This window comes from Cricetulus griseus, chromosome 3 (genome assembly GCF_003668045.3).
Source record: "Cricetulus griseus strain 17A/GY chromosome 3, alternate assembly CriGri-PICRH-1.0, whole genome shotgun sequence".
In the NCBI taxonomy this organism is placed as follows: Eukaryota; Metazoa; Chordata; class Mammalia; order Rodentia; family Cricetidae; genus Cricetulus; species Cricetulus griseus.
The window spans coordinates 164,989,988-165,004,973 of NC_048596.1; the positions used below are offsets into that span (position 1 = coordinate 164,989,988).

General features: G+C 42.1%; 1 pseudogene; it reads left to right on the forward strand.

The window, feature by feature from the left end:
• Positions 1-6,164: 6,164 nt before the first annotated feature.
• LOC113834686 lies at positions 6,165-6,533 on the forward strand (annotated as a pseudogene).
• Positions 6,534-14,986: the final 8,453 nt, after the last annotated feature.

The following is a 14,986-nucleotide window of genomic DNA, read 5'->3' on the forward strand; positions in this document are numbered from 1 at the left end:
AATTCTTAACTTTGAGCCATTTCTAGCTCCAGTATGGCCCAAATTTTAAAAGTATAGATTAAAATGTTGTCTTACTTAGGGTTTCTATTGCTGTGAAGAGACACCATGACCAGGGCAACTCTTATAAAGGAATAAATTTAAATGGGAGCTGGGTTACAGTTGCAGAGGTTTAGTCCATTATCATCATGACAAGAAGCAAGGCAGCATGCAGGCAGACATGGTGCTGCAGAGGTAGCTGAGAGTTTTGAACCTCAGGCAACAGGAAGTAGACTATCTTCCATACTGGGCATAGCTTGAGCATATGAGACCTCAAATCCTGCCCCTAGAGTGACACACCTCCTCCAACAAGGCCACATCTTCTAACAGTGCCACTCCCTGTGGGCCTAGCATTTAAAAACATGACTCTATGGGGCCAATTCTATTCAAACTATCACAAATGTCTTTCTAGTTCTAATTTTGTCATAGAGTTTTGTTTGTTTTGGTGGTGAATAAGTGTAAATTTAATGTGAATCCCCACAGCTTCTGTTTTGAATGCCAGTTCCAACTGTATATAAGTTCATTAAGTTTATAGACCTTGTATCTGGCTAATTTTGGTGGGTGATATTCTTATTTATTTCCAAGCTTTTTAAAAATAAATAAATAAAAGAAATAATATATAAAATTATAAAAAATAAAAAGAAAAAAAATATTTTTTTAAGAAATAATATATTATGTATAAAATGTATTTATATTAGAATAAAAATAAAAAAGAAGTAAAGAAAAACAATTTAAAATAACTATAATCAAAGCCATTATAGAAAAGTTTGCCATTGCCTTGAGAATTAGGTAGTACTTAGCTGAGAACCTGTTAGGCATCTCTTCACTGAGACATCAAAGACTAGCAGCTGGGGCACAGAAATAGCTCAGTGCTTATGAGCACTTGCTGCTTTTGAGGAGGACCTGGGTTTGGTTCCTGCATCTATGTAATTAGGTCACTGTGAATCCCCCTCGCTCCATCTCTAAGTCACATGACCCCCCATCTTTTCACCAATATTACTGTCTTTCTCAGTTCCTTGTGCAAAACAACACCCCCTGGTCTGGGCATGGCGACATACACCCTTAATCCCAGTACTCTGTGGCATACATCTTTAACCCCTGTCAGGAGGTACAGACAGGCAGATCTCTGTGGGTTCCAGGCGAGCGTGGTCTATATAGTAAGTTTCAGGCCAGTCAGGGCTATGTAGAGAGACCCTGTCTCAAAAATCCAACAAAAGAAACAATAACAAAATGTCACCCCTGCCCCTATTTCTGTGGAGCTTGTTCAGCACATCGTTTTCCCCCAAATAAAACAAAAGAAAAAGGCAGGGTTGTTGGAATGGGAAGATGGTTCAGTGGGTACAGTACTCACCACCAGGCAAGCCTGACAGCCTGAGTCCTAGTCCTGAAACCCACATGGCAACTCACAAGCTCCCACAGCTCTGGTCAGGGAATTTGATGCCCTCTTCCATGCTTAGTAGGTGCCATATGTGAGCATAAAACACATGCATATGTATATACATATATATACACATAAAATAAACCACATTTTTTTGGGGAACTCACTCTGTAGACTAGGTTGGCATCAAAGTTACAGAGATCTGCCTGTCTCTGCTTCTCCAGACCTAGGATTAAATGTGTGTGCCATCACCAACCAGCTAATAAAACAACAACAACAACAAAACAAAACTAGTAGCTGTTTTTTATCTTGTTAACAGACGTGGGGATCCTTAGAACTAGGCACTGTCATTCTAGTCTTTCTGTATATTCATTCTTCCCTTCCTTGCTACACTGAGTTGTTTTTTTTTTTTTTTCCTTTGAAAGTTTCAGCTCTGAAGTCATCTCCTCTGAGAGACTTCACAGCTCTGTTGGTGGGACTGTTGCTGACTGTGGTGGTAATGACAATGTCCCCTATCTTCTGTTGTGTTTCCCATGTCTAGAATGGTACCCAGATGGCAGTAGGCTGAGACTCAATAAGTAAGTATAAAATGGACAAATGTGTGATGGTTGAACAGAGATTCTGTTTCCACCTGGTCCCACAGCTGTTTAGCCCCAAATAAATACACAGAGACTTATATTAATTATAAACTCTTTGGCTTATATCTTAGGCTTTTTACTGGCTAGCTCTCTCTTAATTATTAACCCATTTCTATTAAACTGTGTATCTCCATGTGGTTTACCAGAGAATGTTCCATCATGTTGCTCTTTCAGTGACTACTCATGGCATCTCTGTGGTGGCCTCTTCTCAGAATTCTCCTAGTCTAGCAGCCCTGCTATCTTCCAGCCTGGCTACTGGCCAATCAGTGTTTTATTCATCAACCAAAAAGAGAAACATATATACAGAAGGACATCCCCCATCAGATGGTCTTCTGGAGCAAGATAATATCCTCTTATATAACTTCATTGAGTGTGTTAGTGAGCAGGACACCAGCGCTTAGTCTTAGAACCTTTAGCAATCATGGACATGGTCTGATGGGCTTTAGAGACTATTAAGCCAGATGTGGTCCCACACTCCTTTAACACCTTTAATCTCAGAATTGGGGAGGCAGAGGCAGGCATATCTCTGTGAGTTCAAGGCCAACCTGGCCTACAGAGTGAGTTGAAAACAGCCAGAACTACACATATAAACCCTGTCTCAAGAAAGAAAGAAGAAAGAAAGAAAGAAAGAAAGTAGATAATTAGATGTAAAGGAAGCCATGAAACAATGAAAATAGTCCCCACTTTCCCAGCCATCTTGGCAGAAGCTTAGTCAATATCCTAGTTTTCCTTTCCTGATAAAACATTCCGACCAGAAACAGATTGAGGGGATACCTTACACTTCCGGCTCACAGTCCATCTGTGACTGAAGGAAGTCAGGCTAGAACTTAACCACAGAGGGATACTGCCCTCGGACTCACTCCCTCTCCCTAGCATCTCTGCAGCTAGGTTTCTTATCCAGTCCAGGACCCTTGTCTGGGCACTAGGCCCCCAGACACGCCAGCAGCCCAATCTGATGGAGACAATCATCCAACTATAACACCCTTAGATCAGACTGACAGCTGAACTAACTAGCTAGAAGAGACAACTGACCTTGACCTACTGAACATCACAGATGGCTGAAGGTGCTGGTGTTCATGTGGAGGAGTTCATGGTCCATCTTATCACTGCTCGTACCTTGTAAAGGGTTGCATAGGGATTAAGACTAAAACAGCACACATTAATACAGAGCCTCCCATGAGATTCTCAGCAGTGAGCAGAGTGCCTGTGCTCACCAAGTGTGAGGTTGGTGCTTGTTCAGAAGGCTCTTCAGTTTCCAATATACAGTCCACAGGACAGTGATGAGATCCCATCACACAGCACACATGCAGGGTGCCAGTATGCCAGTCCAAAGCATAACTGCCCGGCAACACAGCGAGCACTCCAATACCTGAGGCATGGGCATGACTCCTCTCATACTTAGCAGGCCTAGCTAAATGGTGAGACAGTCACACCGGGATCTTGAGTTTAACCATATTTTGACTTCGGAGCTTCAGATTTCCAGAGATGAAAAAAGAAATCACTGCCTTGCATCGCTGTGATTTTCATGGACAGAGTAACGTTGGTACAATAGAAGCTTTGGTCAGTAGCCATCAGACCTTCTCTCTGAGAGAGCTGCCCAGGGATGCAGTTAGCATTATTGTAAAGACAAAGGGAGAACAGACTTCACCATACTTTTCATGGGAAAATTCATAATAAAGTGAATTTCATAGATTAGATCAATTCCTCTTAGATGGATCACAAATTCTGAGTATTGAGAATGAAATTAATAACCCTGAGATTATCTTTATGCCTAGGCTGATCGAAAAGTTAAATGTTTATTCAATATGCACAATATGCTGCATTGTGAATAAAATGATACAGTATGTTTGGAGAAGTACAACTGCAGAATATGAACATGTATGTTACATGTTTCCCTATACCCCTTCTCTTTGTGTGTTTTTGAGACAGGATTTCTCTATGTGTCCTTGGCTGTCCTGGAACTAACTCTGTAGACCTAGCTGGCCTAGAACTCACAGAGATCCACCTGCCTCTGCCTCCTGAGTGCTGGGATTAAAGACATACAACACTACTATTTCCCTGGGGGAAAACTATTTCTTGATGTTTCTTGACTATCTCCAGCTTGTTTCTGCCTCTTAGACTCAGCCTGAGACTAGAAATTTAAATTATAGTACAGGGGATGGAGAGATGGCTCAGAGAGCACCAGGGTTCAGCTTCTAGCACCCACAGAGGGCAGCTCCCAGCTGCTTGTAACTTCACTTCATGGGACCCCACCACCACCATTCGAGCACACACACACACACACACACACACACACACACACACACAACACACACACACACACACAGAGAGAGAGAGAGAGAGAGAGAGAGAGAGAGAGAGAGAGACAGAGAGAGAGACAGAGAGACAGAGAGACAGAGAGACAGAGAGACAGAGAGACAGAGAGAGAGCTATCTTTGGGCCAAAAAGACACATCTGCTCAGTGTTTGAGAGTACTTGCTGTTCTTCCAGAGGACCCAAGTTTGGTTCCCAGCACCTGTATCAGGTGGCTTGTTATTGAGTTCCAGCTAATCACCTTGTTACTTGAGTTCCAGCTAATCTAACAACCTTTTGGTGGGCACTGATAAATAAAAATAACTCTTTAGATCAAATCTTCAGAAATATAAGTGCAGTGCACTGTAACATATTGCTCTCCTTACTCAGTTTTGACTATTTGCTGGTCCCTGGACAGCTCACACCATTGGGAAGGGTAGAAAGAGCTCAAGGGATCAGGAAGCAGAGGAAAGGGCCATCAGCCAGCTGTGAGTGGCATTAACTGAGTGTTGCACATACACATCCGTGTCTTCTCTGAGTGTGTAAAAGCACACGAGCAAGGACAAGCCCGTGTTCCCTGCCCAGTGCCAGGCCTATGTGATGGACTGTGGAGAGAGGTTGGGACCAATGCCGACATGCAACCTGACTCACGGTTCTGATCACTGTTGGGTGATCTTTGACATATTTCTTAACTTATTTGTAGCTTGGTTTCCTTATCTCATGGCTATACTGTAGAATAATATGTCTACCCCAGGGAGTAATTTTAAGTAATGAATGAGTTCATGCATAAAGTAGCTTGTAAAATTGGTGCCTATGTAAGTGAGAGGAAGGAGGAAATTCTAGAAGTCCAAATATACCCAAGCAATGATTGGTCAGCTTTGTTTTAGCAGTGAGGCTGAACCAGGGAAAATATTGTTGGAGCTTCTAGGGAGGAGGCATTTGAAACTCCCTAAGTAAAGTTCTTGGGTTCTTCTATACATACCTTCTAGAACTTTCCTTCACTCTGGTGTGTGTTCTGAAAAGGATGGTGTGTGGGGCTGGAAGAGGGAAAGAGGGAGGATGAGGAAGGGAGGAAGAGAGGGAAAGGGAGAAGGAAGGGTAAAAGGAGGGAGAGGGGGAGAGGGGAAGGAGGAGGGGGAGGAGACTGAGAGGGAGGAGAGGGGAGAGGGGAAGAGGGAGGTGAGAGACACAGAGAGAGACAGAGAGGAGAGAGAGAGAGAGAGAGAGAGAGAGAGAGAGAGAGAGAGAGAGAGAGGAGTGTTTCTGAGACACTTGATTTAATCTGGGTTGTGGCCTTGTAACAATGATCTCAGTGAAAGGAGACTTGTGTCCTGGTCTGCCCCTCACCAGGCAGAGTCCTAATGGGGGAGGCATTGTTCCCGTGGGTCCATCTGGGAAGCTATTATTTTGCTCAGTAGTACCTGGATGTTATGAGAAACATATTGACCAGCCAACCATGAGCAATATATCAAGATTTATCATCACTTGGAGTAAAATTTGACCCCAATTTAACCTCTATTAATATTTATTTCTCAGATCAATAAATCTAGAATTTGTCTTAGTAAAAGTCAATGTCAGTTGAATTCTGTCTATTAATCTTAGAAAGCACATACAAAAAGGAAGCTACCATTTGGAAATATTAAAAAATGAAATAAGAAAGCCACACACAAAATCCCCAGGAACCAAAACCAAAACCTGACTTTAAAACACATGGACCTTTTCTCTTTTGATTACTGAGTTACAGGGAGGCAGAAGCCCAGGTACATTCAAGATTTTACCTCACCCATAATCCACCATCATGGCCCAGAAGGCAAGGAGGTGTCATGGATGTAGTCAATACTCTACAAGAGGTGCTGAAGACTGCCTTCATCCATGATGGTCTAGCATGTGGCAAATGAGGAGCTGCCAAAACCTTAGACAAGTGCCAGGCCCATCTTTGTGTGCTTTCATTCAACTGTGATGAGCTTATATATGTCAAGTTGATGGAGGCGCTTTGTGCTGAGCACCAAAGTCAACCTGATTACGGTTGATGACAACAGGAAACTAGAGGAGTGGCTAGGCCTCTGTGAAGTTGATCCAGAGGGGAAGCCACATAAAGTGGTTGATAGTAGTTGTGTAGTGGTAAGGACTATGATAAAGACGCTCAGGCAAAGGATGTCATCCAGGAACACTTCAAACATAATAAATAAATAAATAAATAAATAAATAAATAAATAAATAAATATTTTTGGCTCATTAAAAAATGGAAAAAAAAAAGAATAGTTAGCCTCAAACATAATTTGTCTTCACTCCCCAGTTAACAGTCTCAGTGAAGTGAAACTTTACTATCCAGAAAAAACCAAACCAAAACAAACAAACAAACAAACAAACAAACAAAGGAATGGGGCTACAGTCCAGGATCAGTTGATTTCAAGTCCATTTGTTTGACTTCTCTGACCATCTGCTTCCGAAGACCTGCATTTCTTTCTTTATTATTCTGTTGGCTTAGGACTGTAACTCACTGATAGGATACTTTCCCAGAATGTGCAAGGCCTGAGATGGATCCCTGAGACATAGAAGATGGGGAGAAAGGGGGGAGGGAAGGAGAGAGAGAGGGAGGGAGTTTGGGGGAAAGGGAGAAGTGAGAGGTGAGAGGTGAGAGGCGGCAGGGAGGAGGGATGGGAGGACATGCAGCTATAGGGCTTTAATTTTGCCTACAGAATTTCTACCTAAGAATTTCAGTCTGCCATACATTTTTCTGGCCTTAACAGAAAGAAACTTACTATGTTACGTTTTTAGAACCCCATAAAATGTGATATTAAGTGTTGATTAGTCCATCCAGCATATGCACCTTCTATCTTTTCTTCACACTGCCTTGTTCCCTCATAATGCATTGTGTGGGAGGGTAGCTAGTCACAACCGTCATGTGTTTAGCACATCCGTTTTAGACATCTTTATCACCTGCACCTACTACCTCTCTTCCCATGCTCCTTCACGATAAACTTAACTGCCCTGCGTCTTGATCTCTCTCTCTCTCTCTCTCTCTCTCTCTCTCTCTCTCTCTGTGTGTGTGTGTGTGTGTGTGCTTGTGTATGCATACTCTATAATAATAGAATATTTTCTATTGAGTATTATCTAAAGAGGTTCATCTACCTCAAGGTTATGGTAGGTGGAGGATCCAAACAGCACAGTGCTTGCATCTAACCAAGACCTCTTGTTGCATGAAAATATGGCAAAGGTGTTGGCAGAGGGGAGAGAGGGAAGGAGGGAGAGAGGGAGGGAGGGAGAGAGGGAGAGAGGGGGAGAGAGAGAGAGAGAGAGAGAGAGAGAGAGAGAGAGAGAGAGAGAGAGAGAGAGAGAGAGAGCTCCATACAGGAAAGAAGCTTTTTTTTTTCTTGAACAACTTGCATTTGGAGAAACTAACCTATCCTTGAGGATATACATCAATCCCTTCTGAGGATTTAAAATGCTACTGCAATATTAACTGTGGGTTAAACATCAATAGATAGGGACAAGTGATATTGAGATCACAAGCTTTGGGTACACCCTTCTTTCAGGTATTTCAGTGTCATCAAATTAGGTGTCTTGATGCCTAATTTATACCTAGCCATGCTAAGATACTCTTTGAGGCTGAACTGACATGCGGAGTTGGTAAAACACATTGTAGGTATAAGGCACCAGATAATAAAGAGAACTTTTAATATTTTTTTTATTCTTTAGGCTTAATCAATATATGCCAGCGTTGGCACCCAGAATCTTCCATCTGCAGCTAGACACATTATTCACTGTCCCATTCCCTTCCTGCTTGAGCTAGCATCTAATAGCCAGTGCACATCAGCACTTTCAAGGCCTGGCTGTTTATGTGAGTCAGGTACACAAATGGGATTGAGGACAGGCTTCCCTGACCACTCACTCTCCAAATCAGCCCCTCCCACTTCAGCTTCTCATTAATCCATTTACTTTATGGTGGCTATAATAGTCCCCTATTATTTCGTTTAACCAGTTCACCGGGTCATGTGACAGGGACCTGCACAATGCGTCTTCCATCTCTACATTCCTGGGGCCCCACGCTTATTTTGTTCTCCAGTAAATATTTATTGATTTATTTGTTGCATAAATACACAAATGCAGGGATGCATATGAAAGGACACATGGAAGACTGAATTCCAGTTCTTATTTTTCCCCCTTCTGTAAATTCTTTGCTGTGTGACTTGAAGTCTTGTGACCTGCTTCGCAGAAGTGAGGAGGGCTCTGTTGGCTGAAGCTGGGCTCTAGGAAGCTGCTGTGTTCTCTCATGTGTCCTTTCACCTCCTGTGGTGAGAGCCACCCTCCTGGGCCAACTCTGGAGACTCTGGAGAGTACTGGGATTTGCAGTCCTTTAGTCTATATGGTTGGGTCTCAGTCATGAGAAGCATGAGTCAGTTTTCAGCCTGGGGTGTGTGTGGTTTACCGCATGGAGTAATGAGGCAACAGACAAAGTCAACAGTGGTGGCGACAGGTGACAGGTAGCAGGTTGAGCTGTAGGAATGTGGATCAAGCAGGCAGTTCTATGTGCCTGAGTTTCCAAGACTCAGATTTTCCAGGTTGTTTGGGCAGGGCATAGAATTAGGAATCCTGGGAGCAATTGGCGAAAGTTCTGCTTCCATTATTTCGCCCCTCCCTCCCATCTCTGTCCTTCACACAACAGACGCCTCATGGTGGATATGACTCCAGCGACTCCCAGAGTTTTGCTGGGAGCCTCCTTTGCCCGTGATGGAAGCCATAAGTCACCGGGGCTGAAGGAGAACAAGTCACGCCTCACTGTTTGCGTTTGCTGTCTCCATTCCCGCCATTTATGAGAGGAAGCCAAGTTAATTCGACATTTATTCATCCTCTGTAATGAACTTGTGAAGAATTGTGTGGATCGCTTCCCGCAGGCTCCCAGAACATCATTTTCTAAATGTGCTTTTTTTCTAATCACCTAAAATGTTTATCTGCCCTGAGGTTTCAAGACAGAAGACTCAGTGTTCCAAGCACTATGCAGAATCCATAATAAATTCACTATTAATTGGAGCAGCAGGAAAGTCAATTACAGAAAAATACCCAATCTTTTTATCAACCTACTCATATTTCTTATTATCTGGCATGCCACGTTTGTTTTTCCAACACAAATAATGTTAGCACTTATGCATTTAATTTACTTCTCTTGGAATCTCTTTTTGGTTTGGTTCTTTCTTAATGCAGTTAAAAAAAACATTTCCGGCTTCTATTTAAATGGTGGCATTAAAAAATTTTAGAACATTATAATTTGACTATGTTGCTATGACAATAGTGAGGCTTTCCAGATGATTATCCAGCTGTCTGAGTTCCAGAGCTAAGACTGTAGGAAGTCAGTCAGTGACAGAGAGACTTCTGCAGGACCCAACATGAAGGCAACTCATCGTATCTTAGAAAGTGATGCTTATCTGGGTGATGAGGTTAGACTGCCCTGAAAATCAGGGCTCAACCCAGAAAAAGAAAGACCTTCTATGCGATAGTGTAACACAGAGATGTCACCAAACAATATTGGGCTATGCCTGTCCAGTTACAGCTAAAGTCCCAGGCTTAACTCTCATTGGCTTGTGCTAGGTCACATGATCACCTTTGAGCTAATCAGAACAGGCAAAAGGATGGCTAACTTTGATCAGTCTCAGACTTTAGGCTTTGTTTTTGTTTTCCCGTGGAAAAAGAGGTAAGATGGGTCTCACTTTTGTTATATAGAAGGAAAATAAGTTTCTCCTAAAGAACTTGCCCATTCCACCAGAACTGGACAGACAAAATGGCTATAAATCCCACCCCCCCTCTCTCTCTCTCTCTGTCTCTCTGTCTCTCTCTGTCTCTCTCTCTCTCTCTCTCTCTCTCTCTCTCTCGTGTGTGTGTGTGTGTGTGTGTGTGTGTGTGTGTGGTGTGTGTGTGTGGAAGAGAGAGAGAGAGAGAGAGAGAGAGAGAGAGAGAGAGAGAGAACTAAACAAATAAACAAAGTATGTATCTCTAGTTGAAAATTTCTGGCCTACAATAGGTTTAATTTTTGATTATGAAATCATTCTCTGTGAAGTGGTCTGAATGTATTTGACAACTCAAAATTCCAGGTTTGAAATCCTATCCCCAAGGTGATGGCGTTAGGAATTGAGACACCTGGCAGATGACACAGAAGTCACAGGGACAGTTTATTCGTGAACGAAAGGTGTGGTACTATTGAAGGACCTGAGGACTACCCCTGGTCTTTTTTACCAAGTGAGTGCATGGAGAGAGAGCTGTATCAGTCGAGAAAATGGACAACAAATCTGCCTTGAACTTGGTAGCCCTACAACCGTGGGACACGGGTTTCTATTGTGCATAAGCCAGCCAGCTTGTGTTATTTTGTAAAAGCAGCTGGATGGATTTAGACATTTCATCACAGACTGTTGGATCTAGAGCTTTGCCCTGTCCTCATCATGTCCACTTCCTGTCTCTTGACCTAATGTTTGATAAATGTGATTTACTTTGGCCTCCTGGACATCAGAGGGTGGTGGATCAGGGTGCAAGTTTAAAAAGTGCTGATGTATTTGGGCTTATCTTGCGACTTTTGCTACTGCCATGAGAAGAATGTGTTGTGGGAATCTGCTGGCCACAAACATGGGAAGCATACCTGAATATGAATTGTCACCTGGGCCTAGTCTGGCTGAGTTCAAATTGCCTGAGCTGGCTCGAACCACAGATACATAGATGAAAAGTGAAGCTTGTTGCTAAGGCTCAGCAAGAATTTTTTTTTCTTATGATAAAGCTGTGACATTTCTCTCTCCAGTCTAACTCTGGACAGATTAACTGGCAATGGGTATGTACCTGAGAGTCCATTAGCTGCATTTCCAAGAAAGCTATCCATGTTTTCTCTTGGGTCTGTCTGGACACCATCTGTGAAGTGAATAAAAATGATTTCTAATTTGGTTGAGTAATTTCCCACCATAATTCCCCCAAATTAGATTTTATTTCTATTGTCCCCCTTTTTAATAAACTTTCTCCCAAACTCTAAGAGTTTGTAATTTGTGTCCCCAAGTGTGTGACATTGAACAGGATGCTATAAATATTCTACCACTCTGAGCATGCTCAATAAGAATTACAACTCTATTATTATGACTACACTTAGCATCTACAAATTTGCCTGTAAATGGAGATTTATCGGGAGTTTCAGTTTCTCAGTGACAGAACAATATTAATGTCTTCACAAGGGCAAGCAAGTTAATCCAGTCTTTCTATATGCTTAGAGACGTTAACGCTCTCCAGTTTGGGCAGCTGTTTTTTTACATACAGTAGCTTCTCTGTTATACTCAAGGGCTGGGAGGAGGGGTGGTATTTGTGTATCATTTTTGTGGTATTACACAGGATTTGAGATTGCAGAGATAAAACATGGGGGCCGACCTTACATTTATCCTGAGCTGTAGACATTCAAAGAATGCATTAAACAGGGGCCAAAGCCTGTTCCCTGCAGGAGTATCCATGGTGACTCCTTGAAGAAGGCACATAGTAGTAGAGGGGCCTCAGTGACTCAATCCACCTAGGTTTTATTCTTATAATTCGTTTGAATCATATTAATTTATCAAGAGACCCTTACTCAAGGTCTGTACTAAACTGAGCAAGGTTTAAATAGTGCAGGCTCAGGCTCGACAGGGCTAACATTCTACCGAAGTGTTTTGAGGTTGTCTAGTTATTCTTTGAAGGTGGAAATGTAAGTTCCAGAATTTCTGATAGATGTAGGAGAGGACTTACTTAACCTTAGTAGACAGCTTGAGAAGTTCTTTCTGAGGAAGATATGATGGAGGTGAGTTCAGGGGAGCAGGTATGGGACAACCCTCTGCTTTAAGCTTCAGAATAGAGCAGGCTGGTGGCCACAGGTCTTGTGTTGGGATGCAGCATATTACACTGTAGAATCAGAAAGGACTGTGGCAGTGGTGGGGAGATGCAATACACAAGTGTTCTTAGATGTGCCTGCAGAAGAAGGTAGAGACCATAAGAGACCATATATCTAGGATAAGTTAGGGAGTTGTTGTTAATTCTAAAGGCAGTTAGAAGTCATTGCATAGGGTTGAGTAGGGCTGGGGTATGTGAAGGACCTGCTATTTGAATGTCATTGGCTTTTATAAGGATACATGGTCTGTGGGTATAAGGCAACCTACCCCTCGGATTGAAAGAGTGCAGTATAATATTTCCATTTTCCCATTCTGTTTTGCCATGGGTTGATTGTTTTTCCCCTTCAAAATCCCTGTTGAGATGCAATTGCCATTGTAACAGTGCTGAAAGATGAGACTTAGTAGGAATTGTTGATGCATGGCTGTAATCTCAGCACTTAGGCAGATCACAAGTTCTGCCATGAGAAGATGCAGTAAGAAGATTCCTCCAGGGCATTGGTATCGGTCTTCCCAGCCTTCAGAACTGACAGTCCATATGGTCATTAGAAGTTATATAGGCACAAAATGGTCAGGGATGTTTTTAATACCACGAAGATGGATTCTCCCATTTGTGGCACATGCTGTTTCTCCGTATTGGTAGTTTGTGTCTTTATCTGTTTGTGGGTTATTCTGAGGTCAATTTTAGTAGGGTACCCATGAGAGTACCAGTTCAGTTCCATGGATTGTGAAAGGGTTTCTATTAGTATTGATCTGTAAGTGTGATACCTCTGCATGGTATTTATTAGTAAGAGTTTTCGAAGGGTACAAGAGATAAGAGCCCTGTTCCCAACCTAAGGTCAGAACTGACATACATAAGCAGAGACTTCATACAAATCAGGATTGGCTTTACTGTTGTTAAAGGAGAGTTTGACTAGCATGTTCAGACACATGAATACCAGAGCAAAAGCCTTCCTGTTTTCAAACCTGAAAATTAGAATTATCCATTTCTGATGATGTCAAAGAAGGCTAGAGCTCATACTTTATGTTGGGTAGAGTTTCACTGCTGAACCATGTAGGTTTAGATCATGGAGACCATTCTCTTAACAAGAAGAATGGAGAACTAAGGACTACAGTGATAGTCCAAAGTGTGCTGGGACCATTAGGAGAGAATGCAGAGTGTTTCTTGAAGGGAGTGAAATTTGAATGAACCTTGAATGACAGACTTCTTACTCAAAAACTATTGATTGCTTACTATGGAGTAGGCTCTACTATTGAGGATGACTGTGACTTGAGAGAGAGAAATGATGGCATTCTGTAATGAGACTCAATTTTAGACAACAACACAGAGACTTTTTTGGCACAGAGAGAATGACTAACTAATTGCTAAGCTTGTGGGTGCTCCACTGGCATCACCATGACAGTCACCACTCCTGCTAAGGATTCTTGTTAGTGTTATCCCTCTTGTGGCAGGAGCAGCTGAGCCACAGTCCAGAATTGACAGTAAGTGCTGGGCATTCAACATCTGCAGGACCAGTCTTCTTCCAGTGATGGGCAAAAGCCAGTTCATACTCTGGTTTTTTTGCTCCTTACATGATCCAACTTGGAATTAAGTTTTTCCATGTGGAGAATGAATACCTTTGCCCATGTGAAAACCGGATACCCCTCTTCTCTATGGGCATTTCTTGACAGTGCTTCTCAAATCGTCTCACATCTTATTTGTACCTCAAGATCTTCCTTTGGTAAGGTAGTTCTCCAGCTTTTCACTACTTAGAGAAAGGCACTTAAGTTAATGATGTACAAACATAATTAAACATTACACTAAATTATATTCCCAAATGTTTATTCATAAGGTCAAACCAGCTACCAGATATTGTTGAGCATTCATTACTCCTGAGCAATGTGGGGCATTGTGTTAAGCATTTAACAACATCACATGCTACACACTGAAGGTGCTCGTGGGCTATTACTTCACCAGGAATGTGACTCACGACACTATATTTACTGTAATAGGCTTGTTTTTTTGTTTTTAAAATGGATTTGTCTTTCCTCTATCACAAGTGTTCTAATATGTTTATAACATGTTGCAATGTTGACTCAGCTGCTGTTAAATGCCAAATGCCATACGCCATCATGGGGTGCTTATCTTAAGCCCAAAGGGCTTGTCCAGTTATAGCAAATGTATCATGCTGATGTTGACAACCCTTGCCATTCTCAGGTCATGGCTTGGGCAATCATGAGGACTATTTAGTCAGAGATCACTGTGCTTTTGAAGAACAGGTCAGGGTTGCTATCTTAGCTCAGTGTTCTCTTGGATAATAGTCCAGTCTCTGTTCCCATATTGTTATTCTTCACATGTGCACTCACATGTGCCTAGCAATACTCAGTAGTATGTGCTTTCCTCTTTCTATGGATGCGTTTAACTGCACAAGATAATAAATTCCACCAAGACATCTTCATACATGTTATATAATGTACTTCAATCACATTCACCTCCCATTATCTTATCTTGTCCTCCTCCCCCCTTCTGCTGGTCCCCTTCCACCTTTATGAATTCCAATTATATATATGTATCTATGTGTGTATCTAAAACCACTGGATTGTGTGTGTGAGGCCAAACATGAGATATTTGCTGTCTTAATGGTGACCATTCTCACTTGGATGAAGCAGATTTGAAAAGGACCCAAATCCAAAACCCTAAGTAATGATGCTTGTTTTTCATATCCCTTCCCTGTCTTTGGCCATAGATAGACAGCATTGTTATGTAATTACAGTACAGATTTTCT